The sequence below is a fragment of the Cupressus sempervirens genome, chromosome 7 (genome assembly GCF_028749045.1).
Source record: "Cupressus sempervirens isolate cs-2001-9-10 chromosome 7, ASM2874904v1, whole genome shotgun sequence".
Classification (NCBI taxonomy): domain Eukaryota; kingdom Viridiplantae; phylum Streptophyta; class Pinopsida; order Cupressales; family Cupressaceae; genus Cupressus; species Cupressus sempervirens.
In genome coordinates this window covers 495,368,316-495,382,317 of record NC_143124.1, presented here as the reverse complement: position 1 = coordinate 495,382,317, position 14,002 = coordinate 495,368,316, and positions in this window count along the sequence as shown.

Genomic DNA, 14,002 nt, shown 5'->3' with positions numbered 1-14,002 from the left:
ACTAGAGTACTTATGATTAAATATGGATAAATGGAATAAGAACCAAGGGTTCCTATTAAGACTAGCCAACATTGAAAACTAATATATTTTTGCCATTAGCACCCTAATTTCAAATTTAATACCCAATTAGGCATCAACCTTTTCCTTATAGAATTTAGTACAATTTGTGAGTCTCCTTCAATTATAATCTTGGATAAGCCTAAATTTAGGCATATCTAGAGACCTTCTTGCAAGGCTTCTAGTTCAGCCATATTATTAGTCATTAGATCTATGGATTTAGCCCTTTTGGCAATCCACTTGCCTCACTCATTATTAATGATACATCTAATTCCTGCAAAGCCAAGATTGCCTCTTGAAGCTCTATCAAAGTTTAACTTGGTCCACCCAGAAGGTAGGGGGTCCATCTGCAGTTCTCCCTCGCCTCTTTATTCTTCTTCTTATAAATAAGTGGAGGATTAATAAGATTTATCCATCTCTATTTGATTGACCCATCCCAACTCGAGAATGAGCCTTCTTCTTTCTAAGTATTCCTAAGATGAAAATTTAAAGTCTCAACTATACATGCCTCAATTTTTTTGATAAGTTCATCTGAATAAAAATCGTGGTCATGGAATATCCTTCTATTCCTTTCTTTACATACCTCCCACATGAGGATAGATGGGCAAGTATTCAATATCCTACTATAGATACCTTTACTTATATCTGATGGCCAACTCTTAAGAAAGTACGCTAGAGATTTTGGCATGGGGATAGTCTAGCCCAACATTTGTCTAAGCCAATCCCAACAAAATTGTGTATATGTGCATCTATATAAGATGTGATCAATGTCCTTGTTATCTTGTTTGCATAGCACACATCTTGTTGGGCCCTCAATACCATCTTACAAAATTTGTCAGCTGTTAGAATCCTATTCTAATATGCCAACCAAAGAAAGAAACCTGCCTTTGGCAAGCAAGATGAATCCCAACAGAGTTTAAGTGGGATTTCCACTTCTTCTCATCTTTGGGTGTGAGGGATAACTCTATACCCATTTTTATCACTATACCTGCCATCTTTTGATGCTGCCCAGATGAGATTGTCATTCCTTTCTAATTGCTTAATTTTCTTGCTCTAGATTATTTTTTCATATACCTTCTTTGCTGTTGGTTACTATATCATCTACAGATTTCCACTCCCAACTCGTGATTCCATTTATAGTTTGTCTAGTTTTATAATCACTAACCTTGCACCTCCAATATTTGAATAATTTCTCTTTGATGTATTATGGGATCCCCAAGCTATCTATTAGGGGGTACCCATCCCAAAAATCTTCCCAAAATAAGGCTTCATTACCCTTTCCAATGTCTCAATTTAGATATTTACTAATAATGGCTCAAATTTTAACTATAAGGTCTAGCTTTTAGATCCTTTAGGGAGGGTCCTCATCCAAAAGATGGAATAGGGATTAGTTGCATTAAGATATTTGTTAAACATAATTTTTAGCCCATTTATGATCTTTCTTTGCAAAAAGGTGCTAAGTGAGTTTGGCCTCTAAGGCTTCATTTTGGAAATTTTAATTTTTTTTACCTAAACCTCCAAGCTCCTTTGGTTTACATATGCTATCCCATCTTATGGGTGGCAATTTTTTTTAGTCATCATGATCATTCCATAAGAAGCTTCTAAGTTTTGCCTCAAACTTCTTATTGGTATGTTTAGACAAACTAAGACAGGAGAGCGGATATGTAGGAATGGTGGATAGCACTGATCTAATCTTGGTGACTTTACCAGCCTTAAAAAGCCATTTATCTTTACATCCTCCTATCCTAGCATCTATTCTATCTAAGATGCTTTGTTATGCCTTATTGGCTTTGCTACCTTTTTCTAACTCAATTCATATATATTTACAAGGAAATGTACCCCTTTTGTACCCCATGATGCCGTAGATCTGAATTTACATTTCAAGTTGGGTGTTAATGAAAAAGATTTCAGATTTTGCTACATTCACTTTTTGTCCCAAAGCTTCCATTTACTGTTGAATGATAGACATGATATTTAGGGCCTCTTTTGTTGAACTTTCACTTAGCAGAATGGTATTTTCTGCATATTGTTGATGGTTAATGTTAGGGATATTCTCCATAATAGTGAATTCATTTATTTTCCCTTCATAATGAGCCTTGGTAATTGCTCTCCCGAAGGCTTCTACCATGATAATGTAAAGGAACAAAGATAGAGGATCTCCCTATCTAATACCTCTTGAAGTATCAAAGAAACCTTCAAGGGTTCCATTAATAAGGACTAAAATTTTAGTGGTAGAAATACACTAATAGATGAAGTTAATCCATTGGTACAAGAATCTAAAGGCTTCTAAGGTTTTACATAAGAATCTCCAATCAACCATATCATATGCTTTTTGGATATCCAATTTCATAAACATACTTGCTACTTTATTCTTATTGGCAAAATGTAATGTTTCTTGTATGATGAGTATTCCATCTAGGATTGATCTAATTGGAACATTCAGCCAGTTTGTTCTTCTGATATAATATTGGGTAGAATCGGTTTAATTCTATTTCCTAAGATTTTTTATAAGATTTTATAGATAGTATTACAAAGGGCTATAGGTTTGAAATCCCTAGGATTTTCATAATCATCTTTTTTTGGAATCAAGGTAAGAAAAGTGTAATTTTGATTTTAGATATCAGTGATCCACCATTTCTAGAGGCTTAAATGGCTTTCCACAAATTAACACCAATAATGTTTGAGTGTTTTTGGTAGAAGAAATTTTGGAAACCGTCTGGACTTGGAGATTTGTGCGGGCTCATGTTGAATAACACTAATCAGACTTCTTCCAGGGAGATAGGTTTGTTTAAGGATTGATTATCTTCTAGCATAACCACTCTAGGTATAGCTTTGAGCATATTTGCTTGAGCTGCCATGTTTGAGTAATCATAGTTGTTTAATAAGCTTTGAAAGTGACTAACAAAAATATCAGCTACTTTTTCCAGGTTTTCAATAGTAGTCCCCAGTAGATCTTTGATTTTTAGTATTTTTCTTTTAGCTCTATTCTGAAGGGTGGATTTATGAAAAAAAATTGTATTTCGGTCTCCTTCTAACCATTTTTCTCTTGACTTTTGTTCCCAAAAGACTTCTTCTTTTGCCAATACACTTTCCTGCTTGGCAAGTAATTCTTTTTCTAGATAAAACTATCATTATTCATCCCCTTAATAATTACTTCTAAATTTAGTTCTTTTAGTCTTTCCTCAATATCTAATTTTTCTTGAAAAATATTATTAAATTGTTCTTTGTTCCATTTAAGAATGTTTTCTTTTAGCATTTTCATTTTGGAGACAAAAAAATACATTTTAGAACCTTAAAAGTTACCTTGATTCCACCATTCTTTAATACGTTCCTAAATTTTTTTTTCTAAAACGCACATTTTTTTTCTTTTGAAGGGGTTTTTAACAAGTTTAAATGGTTCTAAGAGTTCAATTATAACAGGGTAGTGGTCTGGTCCTGCTATTGGAAGGATTGAGGATTGAATATTGTGATTTAATTCACTCAATTCTCCTTTGAGAAAAAATCTATCCATTTTCTCATATATATAAGAGAAATCTTTTCTTTTATTATTCCACGTAAACTTCCCATTATTTAACGAGATGTAGATCAGATTGTTAAGATCAAACTAGTTTTTAAAATCTTTAGAAGCCTGGGAAGTTTGCTAGAAACCACCAAAATTTTCATATATGTTTAAGATAGTGTTAAAATCACCACCTAAGAGGATACATTCATTACTATGATTATTAATAAATATGTTAATTTCTTCCCATAAATCTGCATTATAAACTGGACCATAAATGTTTACTAGAATGAACTATAGGCTAGTTTTGATGCTTCTAACTCTACTACTCATCCATGAGTTATTTAATTTTAATATATTTATAGAAACTTTCCTGGGGTTCCAAATCATGCCTAAACCTCTTGAAGCTCCTCTAGATTCTTGTAAGTTAACGTTCCAACTACCTAACTTCTTTTCTAGCTTGATTCCTTCTTCCTTATTTAATTTAGTTTCTTGTAGTATAATAATTTCATATTCAAATTGTTTTAAGTTATGCTTTAGTAATCATTTATTACTAGGGGTGTTTAAGCCCCTAGCATTCCAAGTAGTGATCTTCATGCTTCTTTGGGAAGGAACTTCCCCTTCTTGAATTAAGTAACTGACTAATCTTTTGTGGCTCTTTTGTCTACCCATCAGCTTCTCTAAGTTCCTTAGGAGATTTCCTACCTATTTTAGCTTTCACTTTGCCATACTTGGGAGAACTTATCCCTTCTAGTTCATCTGAATACCCAGTTGTTCTATATTCTCCTATGCATTTAAGGTAATTTCAAATTGTTTTCCTTCTTTTTCATCTTTATCTTCATTTTCTAGTTCTTGTAATATTTGTGTTGCGAGGTCTATCTAATCTTCTATAAATCTCTCATCTATTAATGGTGTCTTCCTAAATCCACTCTCCTCAGAGTCATTACCTTGATCTGACATTGGGGCATCTTCAAATATCATTCAAGTTTTTTTTTTTTTGTCTTCCCCTTCAATAGTTAGGAAATCTCTTTTTAAGTCATCATAAGAGTAGTTGTCTCCACCTAGTTTTAAAACTTGTTGCATTAGATCCTCTTTCTATGACTCACTCCTCTTGTCAATATTTTCAAAACTAAATACTTGAATCAATTCCTCAGATAGTAACTCCAAGTTATCTTTCTCGGTATCATCTGAAATTGCCCTTTCCAAGTCTTCAACCATTGTCGAGTCATTGTTTTAAAATTCTTGAAATTCTTGTGTCACGGTTCTCTTGCTCTTGCTTTGTTCCCTTCTCTTTGCCTCATGATAATTGGAGTTAAGATCAGGGGATTTTTCTCTTATGGATGGAGTCTACCAAAATTTAGTGCACCAGTTTATTGTCTCTTTATTAAAATTGGTTTCCTTCACGAGTTCTTCTATCTATTTTTGTGGAATTTCCATTTCCTTTTCTATAAATTTGAACTTACCTTTTTTTGAAGCTTCATCTGCAAATAGGAGGCATTTTTCTCTTTCTTCGACACTACTGATCAAGTTATCCAATTGCTTCTTGTCTTGAGGTTTCAACTTTTTTTGTGATGATTTTTCCACCTCATTTATTATTCTTGTATACTTTTCCTTTATATAATTTTTTGATCTTTTCTTGAGTTTCCTACTGTTGATGATTGTTCCTTGTTGCCTTATATTAGCCATATCTTGAGTGACTTTCCCATTTTCTCTACTAAGTTCTTTGGAACTTTGGTTTACACAAGTAGTTTGTATTTTTAAAGTCGGATTGATTCCTATACAGTCCTCCATATTTGGTAATTCAATAATTTCTTTGTTGTTTTATGATATTGGGAGTTTTTCCCTTTCTATGTTCTAAGATTCTTTTTAGCCTCTTGTGTTATCTCTACTGCTTTCTTCTAAGCTTCCTTGATAGTTAGAGGTGGGCTACATCTGATCTTTGTCGATGAACTTGGCCTTGTTGTCTTACCTATTCTAACTACACCACTCTCAGGTACTTGCTCTGTTTTCCCTACTGTATCCTAACATATCTTCTGGAGACCTTTCACATCTATGTGATCCCTCTGATACTCTCTCTAATTCCTTATGTTCATCATGGGGAATGTATTTTAAGATTCGTAGTTAATTGTAATTTTTTGAGGAAGATTTTCCTCTCATTGTCTAGTCTAATTATCTCTGAGATTTTACCTTCACATCTATGGCAATTTAAATCATAGATTGCTCTATTTGTTATTACTTTGATGGGTTTGAATTCCAAGTTATTTACCTTACAATTGATCAAAATTTTGATGTTAGTGCAATATTTAAAAGATGAATCTATTCTAATCAAATCACCAATTGAAAGCCCTATTTCTACATGCACTAGTTTTGGGGGGGAGATTGAAGGGAAATCTAGGTTGGGATCAAGAAATCTAACATTTCTTCCTTACAATCCGAAGACCACTCAAAGAATTTCATAGCACATCATTTAAAATAACAAGCAGAGATCGAGAAAATCTGTTTTGGCATATTCATCACTACAATGAATATATATATATATATTAATCTTTCAGAATGATGAGAGATACTTGCCTGGTTGTTGTAGAATTCTTGTAGCCAATTGATGAGATTGATCATTTAAATTTTGGCCCATTCCATGATGCAAATAAACCAACATTTTGACACTCCTGCCGATGGTCTTTGCTATCTTGATTACTAATAATAAGGAATTTTCCCTCAAATTTGTTTGAAACGGGATTAGGAGCTGAGAGGGGTTGATAGTCAAGAAGAGTAGGATGTTTGGATGTAGAGAATATATGATGAGGAGGAATATATGTATTGGGTGTAGCAGGGGGAGAGTTGAGACTTGAGATCTCATTCTTGCTAGGGTGACTCTCATTGAGATTCAGGTGATCCATGATGAAATTAGATAAAAAAAACCTATCTACTGAGAAAACAAAGCATTTTTATTCTTTTCTGCATATTTAGTGAGATTAAAAAATTGGATTTGATTATCAAGGCTAGCCATAGAGAAAATGATAGGGCAAGTACTATGCGAGCCCAAGAAATTGAAAATATTGGGAGATCTATATACAAGAAATTGGGGTTTTATTGGAAGTTTACTAGTTTCCTCTAGTTTGGAATGGGGCGGAGATACCTTATTCGAGACCAGAGTTGTTCAAGAGTTGACATTCTCGTTTGTTGTTGTCAAAGTCTTAAATCCTGTGTTCTTTGCTGGATTTTGTTGGAGTGACTCCTAAGCTTTTAAAATTTATCCTCTTTGTATCTAGGTGTTCTAATCCACTTTGTTCATCTAGGACCAAAAATGGGTTTGATGTTTTAATAGCGAAGTTAATTTTTGCAGGGGGATTGATATGAAGGAGGGTGCATCAATGCAATTGCTCCCTAGTTTTTTCCTTTCCTTGATAGGGTTTCTAAATTCTAGCAATGAATGTTGCACTGAATAAACATTGGGTTTTATTTTTTTTCTTAAAAAACCCCATTTTCCTAGCTTTCCAGCCTTGATCGTGTGTTCCTTTGTCTTTTTTCATAAAATTTGCATTTTTCGCATCAATGATATTTGCTCTACTTGCCATTTTTTCCCTTATGAATGGACTTTACCTTATCAATAAAATAATAACTTAATATTAAATCATTAATAATAGCAAATATTAAATTTCATAATATAATAACTAAATATAAAAAGCTAATAATAAAAATCTTATTAAATTAATCATTATCAATTTAAACTGATTATAAAAAACTTAATTTTAATAACAATTAATAATAATAATAATTAAAAACTATATTAAAATTTTATTAAATTAAAATTTAAAAAAATATACGTATACAAACTGTGTTTAAGGCCCACACGACTGACCTTTAATGGTTGTGTATTGTCGTAAAGGTAGTACCTATTGCTACAACAGCAGTCATAGTTGTCGTGCAACCTCACCACAAGCATCGCGGGTGAGTGGGGGTTTGGTGGCCTTGCCCACCTTTTATCATTAAATTTTTATTTTATATATATATATATATATATATATATATATATATATATATATATATATATATATATATATATATATATATAGATATATAGATATATATATATTTATTTATTTATTTAAAAATTTGTTTTTAAAACAATCCCCCCACCCCACCCCCCTCCCCCAAAAAAAGTTATATATATATATATATATATATATATATATATATATATATATATATATATATATATATATATATATATATATATATATATATATATATATATATATATATATATATATATATATATATATATATATATATAAGTTCTAATAACTCTAATAGGGAGAATACGACAAACTAATCAAATTTTCAATCTAAAATTTTCATTTCTTTTCAAAACCCTTCATGGTTTAATTTACAACTTTTAAATCTATAGAATGAGGGTTATACCAATTTTTAATTCTCAAATATATAGAAGAAAACGATATGAATACCAGTAATTTCAAAAACAAATATTGAAAGATTTGTCACAATGAAATTTGGAAAAACAATTCAACAAGCATGATGAAGACAGGAGTATTAAATTGCATAATTCACTAGGTTAACAAAACACAAGGATCTACCTAGTTCTAATGCTAATACGCAATCACCCAAAGATTGTGAGAGAATCTCTTCTCTTAAAACCTTCTGAAAATTCCCTTCTCCAAAATTCTCGATCCCTACAAAAAGAACTCTCAATCACTCATATGGGATCCTTCCCTAAAATTGGGGCACTAATTGTGCAATCATGTGAGGGAACTCATTGATCACAATCTTTTAACTCTTTATTAACTTTTTCAAATATTCATGCATACTTTATGCAATTACAAGATATCTTTTATAAATTAATTTCTCTTTCAGTCTTTAATTTATTTTCAAAATGTTATATGATAAAATATTTATTAAGTAATAATATTTAGTATTTATTTAAAAATGATCTCCTAAATATTTTATTATTAAATTAAATAAATATTATTAAGCTCTCAAATTAGACTATAGTTTCTCGTTAAATTTAATTCTTTTATTTAATTAATTTTCCAATTAATTAAATATAATTAAATATTGAAAATATCTTAATAATTTTTCATTAAATTAAATTATTAATTAATCTTTTAATTTGACTTAATTAACAAAAAAAAGCCAAAGATCTAAAAGACGAAATATGAAAACCCATCATAAAATACCACATGCAAGATCAAACTCAAGGGTTATAATAACAAATTTACATCATACGACAAATTCAGAAGGGTAATCATCACAGATACTTATCCTAATTTTCTAGGACAAATGATTAAGAAGGTTAGGGTTTGGACTCAAGAATTTATCTCCCTTCTTACCATTGAGGTATTGCAATAGGGTACACTCATCTTGGCAATTAAAGAAAGTCAATACTTGATACCTGCAATCTGCATAAAATCTACGCATGTTTAAACACATATATTCTAAACTAAACAAGCAATGGCAGGAAGTGGTGCATCGTGTAGATCCCGACTAGCAGGTGACAATAACTCCCTTCCTCAACCACATCAAAAACGTCATACATAAAGAAAACATACACGCACACCATACACATGCAATATGTGGTAAGTATCCATAGAAAAAACATATAAATAATCCATATAACTAACATAATCAAATTACTGAAATCACTGTAAATAATCATCATCAAGGTATAATCATGCATACATAAAATAACTAGTACCAGGTAATCTCATTATATAATCAACTAAGTATGAAAATAACATCCAATAATCTAGAAGTTAATGCTACTAATCATCAAGCATAAACATAAAATGGCCTAAAAGAGTTCGACAATAATAACTGAATGAAAACTAGGGTCAATACTCATAGACTTTCAAACATTTACATTCAAGTTCTCCAACCCAGTGGACTAGCCATTACATGAGGTACTGAGCTCGTGGATTTGAACTATTTGCATTGATGCAGTGAATTCATCCCAAGAATAAAGTTGCCTACTTGTGGCTTCTCCTAGCTCAAGTCTATCAAAAAATGATCATTTTACCAATTTTTGAAAGAAAAAAAAAGTAAGTTAAAAAATAATTTGGTAACCAAAAATTTATTATTTTGTGTCAATGTATAGTTGTGGTAAATAAAATAGTTTTAAGTGAACTTATGTGTATCAATCTATACTTCTAAGCATCTTCAGATAGATGGGTTTAGGTTATCTATAATAGTTAATATGAAATTACATCGGAATATCCAATTTTAAAAATACATAAAACTAATAACATCTAACCTTCTTGTACAAATTTTACCATATATAATTTTCTTTACCTAATTTTCTTTTACTATTAAGAATATTAGAAATGTGTAACTAACTTAAACAATATCAATAGTTCTTTAGTTGATATGTGTTGATATTACCTATTTCTACTATATAATTACAACAAATATAGTAAATTTAGTGAGAACTATTTTATGTTACTTTAGAATTATTTTATTTGCATCTAGTAAAATGAAGTTTGATAACTTTTTAATTTTATTTTTACTTTTAAAAATGTTATAAATATTTACACTTTAACTTTATTTTTTAAATTTAATTTATGCTCAGCCTTGTAAAACATGCGTTAATCTTATTTTGATTTTAATATCCAAATATCTACTTAAAAAATATATATATCAATTTAAAATGTTTCTTGATTATAATTATAAGGATTATACCTATTATTGCAAAACAAGGGGTTTGTTCTACCCTACAAGTAATAATAAGGATACACAAGACTATAACTATTTCAAATGAAAGAGAAAAAAACTTTTATTAGTCCCTGCCTATATATAGGCAAGGTACTAATGTTTTTGTTTAACCACCCCGCGCCCACCCCCCCCACCCCTTGCTTATTTGTGCAACCCAAAAAAATACTAAGTTCTGAAGTTCAACAAACTTTATATTTTTTAATTAATTTATATTGATTTATTACCTTTTTCTAATTGGTCCATTGCATTTTTGGTGGGGTTTATTTTATTTTCCCACTTCAAAAAATAAAATATTTTCTAACATGCATTAATGAATTCATTAATTACAACTCTATTTTTCTCATATTTGTAAAAAATTCATTATTAATTACAACTTTATCTTTTGCATATTTGTCACAAGTTCATTAGATTTCTAAAAAAGTCATGTTTTTATCTTCCACAACAAAAACAAGGGGCGTATGCGCCAAAGTTCCCACCTTCATGATTTTATGGTTGATTGAAGTAGATTTTGGTTAAAATATAATGTATTTAATTTTTAAAAATAACAAATAAATAGTAATGAAAATATAACATTATAGTGTTAAACTAAATTAAATTACGAGTATAGTTAGTATATTATTAAATTATATAACTGCAATGATGTATATTAATTAAAATAGTAAAAGAATATATAAATAAACATTATAGTATCATGCTAAATTAAAATTAGATGACATCCTAAAGAACATTTATCATACCAAAGATATTTATCAACTAATTATACATGAGATATAGATAAAATTGTATAATTTTTTTTAAAAAGAGTTAAATTGATTAATTTCAATTATTAAATTGTTTGATATATCTTGTTGAAGTGATAAATTCATCCAATTGCAGAAGCTAGACAATATTCTTAAGGTTAAATACAATGCATAAAAAAAAAATTAATTAATTAATTAATTAAAAAATAACTTTTATACCTTAAAAAACCAAACACACTTATAATAAATAAAGTTGATAATATACCAAGCTAAATAATTTGAACTTTATTAAAATTCATACAAAATTAATATTACGTATTTTAAAACATAAATTAAAAATATCAATATAGGAAAAATTATATATGTTAAATAAATGTATAATCTAATAAAATTATATATATAAATAAAAGAAAATGTATTAAAAGCATTGGTTTAGATATGTAAAAATAAAAATAATTAAATTCTAATTTAAACTTATATACAAATTAAAATTAAAATAAATATGAAATTAAACTATATAAAAAATAATTTTTGAAAATTGACAATTTAAAAGAGTTAAAATGTCTATATTTGAATAACATTTTACAAATTACAAAGATAAACATCAATTAAAACTAATTGTCTTTTTTTTTTAAAGTTTATCCACTTGTCACAAATGTGGAAAAGATAAAATTGAAATTAATGCATTCATTAATATAGTTGTTAGAAAAATGATTATTTAAAAAAAAGTTTATCCACTTGTTACAAGAAAAGATAAAGTTGCAATTAATGCTTGCATTAATAGAGTTGTTGAAAAAAATAGTTATATTTTTAATGAAGAAAATTGAATTTTTTCATTGCCTTTTTCGTCATCAACCAATAAATTTTTTTTTAAATTGTATTTTTCAATTTCAAAAAAAATGCAAATTAATAAACCTTTTGCAAACATTGGTATATCAATGAAATTTTTAGATTATAGAACTAATATGGAATTTAAAATGTAGACACCTAAAAACCTTTAGAAAATAAAGTATTTTTATTTTCTGAAAAAGTTCTGATAACATCATCATTTATTAATTAATTATTTAATTAATTAATTAATTAATTAATTAATTTTTATGCTATTAAATCCCTTTATCTTAATTAAAAATATTTAATTGAGGAATCCCTCCCAAAAATGTTTAAATCTTATTTAAACATTATTTCCTTATTTATTAATTATTTAATTAATAAATTGACCAAAAACCCAAAATAAATAAAAAATTTATTTTTTGCCCAAAACTTGGCCAATTTCCTTAAGACCACTAACATCTTCCAAAATCTTCTAATCCTTTTTTAATTTTAATTAAAGGCTAATCTCATCATTTCCTACTCCTAATCCCAACTCAAAATATTTAATTAAGATTAAATATTAATCCTCATGTTTATTAAAAAAGTTTTAATAAATATCTCCTCAACCCAAACCCTTGAAATAAATAAAACTTTATTTATTTCCTAAAAATCTATATTATCCTCATCCTAAGAAGTTCTAGACTCTTCTAGAAAGTTTTCATCCTCATCTTAGGAAATTCTAGACTATTCTAGAAAGTCTTTATCCTCATCCAAAGTCTAGACTCTTCTAGAAGATGTCTTTAAACTTAATCCTAATCCCCTCCTAACCTTGTCACATTCCCTAAACATAGGTTAAGAATTACTAACCCAAGCCAAAGTTAACAAATATCTCCTCCTTCACCCACCCTCATTAAATGCCATCCACTTTCCTATCTCTAAGCTAATCCTAAACCATCTTAATCCATCCTCTAATCATTTGCACAAGCCTAAGCAAGCTTAAAACCCTCCTAATCAAGCCCAAGTCGAAATTCCTCTCATCTCCTTCAAAATATCTCAACCATAAAACTTTATGAAGCCCACTAGGCCATAAATGACTCTTCCAAGCCCTTTTATTGCTCTTACAAGTCATTATGAGGGTCTTTATGAAAATTTTATCCCTTGAGCCTCCTTTGTTGACTCATCCTTCCCCTTTCCTCCATCCTCTCACCATGTGACATGTGTCACTCCCTGATTGGCTGTAAGGAAGCACAATCCATGTGCTCTCCTCTCATTCAATCTAAACCTTCCATAAGCTTTTTCCCATCCTTGCATCCTAGCATTTGATCCCTCAAACCCTTTGCCTATTTAAAGAATCCTCTCCCAAGCCATTTTAACACAATCCATGAAGTAAAGTCATAATGACATTTTGAGAAGCCATTTTACATCAAAACCTACACTCACACCCAAATTCCAACTCCATTTGAAGCCATTTTTGAAGCATAAGCTTGAGCATACATCCTATCTATTTAGACAAAGCTACTCAACAAAAGAGCTTCTTATTGAGAGAGTCCATTAATGGCTCATATTCTCAATTGAGAGTTCATCTTAGTCTATCTTGAAGTTTATGAATTTTGTTTAGTTTGTAGAAGTTTTATTTAAATTTGGTTTCTATTAGCATACTAACATTGCTCATATACAGGTGATACCATTAGTTTCCTGCCAAAGGCAAGAACTAATAATGTCCTATCAATATATATAAACTTTAGTATATATTAATTAAAAAAATTAAAAACAATTAATTTCTAAATTTAACTTATGTAATAAAATTTTAAATTTTTTATAATTACTTGGTTAAAAATTTATTAATTCAAATCTTGCGATTTTACAATGCATTACATTAAGTTGTATATTTTTAAACAATGGCTAGTCGCCACATTATTCTATAAAACTAAAATTTAAAATATTAATTAAAAATCTAAATTAAATTTGCTAAAATTTATAACTTCTCTTTTCAAAACTATAATTTTAAATATTACGTCCAATTTGTTTCCTTAGAGGCTGGGACTCCAGCTCCAGCTCTTAGCTCTTGTTGCATTCGTTTTCATTTCGTAACCTTCGTTACCAATTTGTTTCCCTAGAAGCTGGGACTCCAGCTCTTGCATTCGTTTTCACTCGTAACCTTCGTTACAAC